Source organism: Monodon monoceros, unplaced genomic scaffold, assembly GCF_005190385.1.
Source record: "Monodon monoceros isolate NGI ecotype Baffin Bay Population unplaced genomic scaffold, NGI_Narwhal_1 Super_Scaffold_21, whole genome shotgun sequence".
NCBI classification, from domain to species: domain Eukaryota; kingdom Metazoa; phylum Chordata; class Mammalia; order Artiodactyla; family Monodontidae; genus Monodon; species Monodon monoceros.
Genome location: NW_021703778.1, coordinates 52,303,993 through 52,308,313, shown reverse-complemented (window position 1 = coordinate 52,308,313; position 4,321 = coordinate 52,303,993).

Below are 4,321 nucleotides of genomic sequence, written 5' to 3'. Positions count from 1 at the left end.
GATCAATTCTCAAGTCCCATACATACACACAACCCCAGTGGTGTTTTGATTGGAATTGTATTGAACTCTAGAGTACTTTGGTTAGAATTACTCTTTTATAATGTTGAATCTTTCCAATTCATGATCATGGCTTATTTCTCCACTTATTTAAGTCTTCTGAAATTCATATCAGTAATGTTTTATAGTTTCCACATGAAGTCTTTATACATCTTTTGCTATGCTGATTGTTGGGTACTTGACATTTTTACTCTATTACAAGGAATGTTTTTCTAGATTGTTTATTGCTGATACATAGAGATGAAAGCTGGCTTTATCTTGTGTTCAACAAATTTTTAAATACCCTTATTAGTTCTAATGTATCTCTAGATATTTTAGATTTTCTATATTTCAGCAATATAATCTAATTATGGCAGTATTATTTCTTATTTTCTAGTATTTTAATTTTATATTCTTGCCTCATTGCACAATGCTAAATAGAAGTGAAAAGAGTGAAAATCTTTTTTTTACTCCTCATCTTAAAGAAAATATGTAATCTAAATATAAAGTTTGCCACTAATTTTTTAAAAAATCATTCCTTTCAGGTTAAATTTCCTTTTATGTTTCCTCAGATATTTTTCATATATATTCATATATATATATGAAAAAAGTCATTTTTTTTTCATTTTCTCTATTATGAAGTGAATTACTTTGATTGATTTTTAAATGTTATGACTAGGTTGAATTCTTGGAATAAGTTTATCAATGTCTAATAATAATTGGTATATTTACTCTTTTCCAGGGTGATCTCCATGAGCCACTCTCCTCCTCTGGATTGACCTTGTTCTTTACTATCTTGTTGGTGTCTGATACTTTCAGGCAGCTTTTCAAACATCTATTATCTACACAACTTTGCTAGTTCTATTCTGCAAAAGGGTTGCTTAGGGTTATCTAGACTGCCATTTCTAGAAGAGGATGTCTCTCCAGTCACTTTTTACTCTTTCTTACTCCACTGAGGCTTTCAGGTCCTTGAAGCTGTTTATTCAAATATATTAATAAATCATAGAGGATTCTTGGGTGAGGTAATTTTTCAACTGAAAAATCAGAGTGAAAGACAAAATCTTGACCTTTACTAAAGTTCCGAGAGGCAATACTTAATTAATTTTAAATGACATTTATTTTAGAATATGTATATGAAAAGTATTCCATTACCAATATTTGCTTCAAAATTATTCAAAATCCTCTAACACTTTAAAATACTTGATGGTTTTATTATATTCCTTTTCCTGAATTTTCAGTGACAATGATGTCTGTTAAAGTTGTGAAGTATCAAGTATTAAATAAAATTTAATTAAATAAATATTTAGTTTCATGGACAAACAGGATGTTTGTGTGCCCCATGTGATTATTAATAGCATGTTACCCTCAGGCAAAGACACTCTTTGTCCTTGTAACGGCCCTGAAGGCTTAGTCACTGGGGCCAACAGTTATGCCTTTCTTAGATTCTTTGTAGTTTCTATAGCACTGTTAACTAAAGCAACTTAAAATGCTCTCATGCAGCCTAACTGGCCACTGTATCAGCTTCAGTCCTTCTTTTATTTATCTCCTTTAGCTTTGCTGTTACTACTGCATTATTAGTACCTTATTGTATACTATTTTATCCTGTGGTTGTGATTGTCTGATCCAGCTCTTTATTAGGTAATTATGTTATGCACAAAAGCCTCTTACTTAGGCACATGTGTGTGAGTGTGTGTGTGTGAACAGGCCCATGTTTTTCAATAATGAAAATGACAATACTAATGATAGGTGCCAGTTGATGAATTTCTTCTACGGATGTGCCACACTTCTCAGAACCTTCCAAATACAGCATCTTCTTTACCTCAACTTGGTAACTGAGATAACGATTTGTTAGATACTCCCATATTACTTTTTGATAAGATAATTTAGGAAGCTAAGTATTTATCTCCTTAACTGAGAAAAAAAAATGTTTTGGAACTATGAAATTGTTTGCATTTTGAAATCTTCCCAGAATTTTTTATTTTGATAGGGATAAGACTACTCTGTACAACTTTTTGTTTTGTTTTGTTTTGATTTTTGCGGTACGCAGGCCTCTCACTGTTGAGGCCTCTCCCATTGCGGAGCACAGGCTCCGGACGCGCAGGCTCAGCGGCCATGGCTCACAGGCCCAGCCGCTCCGCGGCATGTGGGATCTTCCCGGACTGGGGCACCAACCCGTGTCCCCTGCATCGGCAGGCAGACTCTCAACCACTGCACCACCAGGGAAGCCCCTGTACAACTTTTGAACAACACAATTTTCAACGGAAAAAATAAGGCTGTGAATCAGACTAAAATGATTTTCTTTCAAAATGGAACTAAATTAAAAATAAGGTATAGAACAATTCCCAGGAAGCAAAGATCTGAACTCTGCTGTAGATGGGGCAATGTCAGTCTTAGCTGAGCAGCACCAGGACAGAGCTCTGTCACAGCAAGCGTTTTCAGATGACATAAGGTGGAGAAAGGCCCTCAGTCCTCCACTGCCTCTTCCTACGTGACTTTGTTTCTGCTTCTCGTCCTTTGCCCCCCAAAACAAAGGATCTAAGGAGGTAGATGGTCTTAGAATTGTAGACTCATGGCTGAAAAATAATCGTACCAATTATGCCCCAGATATGGGTACTGGTGCTTGTGGTCAGAGCCAGAGCCAAGGAAAGACTTGGGGACTGATCCAAGGGCACTGTTTTGACTCAGGGCAGGAGTAGCCCGTGGAAATGTGGGCGGCAGCCTGCTTTCTCCCAAACTGTATTATTTTTATTTGCACATTATAACTTTTTACTCCTCAGAGAATGTCTCAGAAAGTAATTTGATGACTTAATGTAGACATTCCTCTCAGTTAATTCCTTGTACAACATCTTTTTTTAATCAAAAGGCATTACTATTCTCAGTGATGGAGGAGAGTGCATGAAAGTCCCCCAAGAGAAAATGAATTAGTAACTGGAAGCTTAATCAAGTGCTAAGAGAAGAATGAAATTCTAATTGGTATATTGCTGTGTTCATTCCTCCCAATCTGTTCCTTAGTACTAAACCAATCCTAATTTCAGAACTATACTTCCTTTACAGCATGGGGTTGGTGATGTCCTTCAGTTCAGCAGGGGACTGACCAGCAAACGCACAATTAAAACACCTGTTACTAAAACCCACACATTTACAATTTTGTGGAAATCACTACAATTTCTAGCAGAGTACTTCATGAATTCAACATGATTATAGATATGTATAATTATTTCCAATAAGAAGTAAACAAATGACTGGTTTTTTGAAGGAACATCAAAGAATAGACTCTCCAAGCAAAAAGAGCCATGAGTTAGAACATGGATGCAACCACTCTTTGTCATGTGAATCTTGTCCTCTTGTGCCTGCCAAGGAACGAGCCGTTGCCCACATATGTGTAGTGTTTGAAAAATTAAGAGTTTACAAATATTACAAATAACATTATTTTTTAAATTCAGCTTTACATCAGTGGGCTTATGTAGAATTTTGGGAGGAATGGAAGCATTTACAAATACCCCTGCTAGTAGACTTTGAGATCCAGCACCAGCTTACTTCCATAAAGAGATATAATAAAATAATACAGTAGGGTGATCTATAAGAAGTTTTGCTTAGAGACTCCTGCCTTATTCTGACCATTTAAACATGTTTCCAGTGAGAAACTATATAAAGTTCATGGGTGCTTTATTTCATTGTTGGCTTTATGCCTTTGTTGCATTTATTTGTTTATTTATTTTTATACCTTCTCTGTTCCACCAAAAATATTGAGGTAGGCTCCAAATTCTCATACAAATTCTCATTTAATATTGATCTTCTTTACTCCAGAAGTAAGATTTCATCTATATACTGTGCATCACTTTCATCACAATTCTTAATTGACCTTATTCTACGTGTTTGTCCAATTCCAACAAATGAGTATTTGAAAGCCAAGAATGCTTCTCCTTTAAATAGATGAGTAACATAAACAGATCAATACAGGCATCTTTTATTCACATTTTAAAAGATGCAAACTTCTGAGAAAGAAGTTTGCAAATATATACTAAAAACACACATAGAAAACCAAGCTGCTGCTTTGGATCTGATCAAAACTTTCCCAAGTCCTTTATTTTCTCCTATTTTTAGTATTTCTTGAATATCTATAAGGTGTTTGGGAATTTCCAAATTTCTCCCATTTAAAAAAAAATTATTTAAATATTTATCAAATAAATATATTTATTTAAACATTTGTTTATATTTATTTAAATATTTATCAGACAGGAAGTAGTATAAGTTTTACAGAAGTAGTCATTAAATAAAATATGTA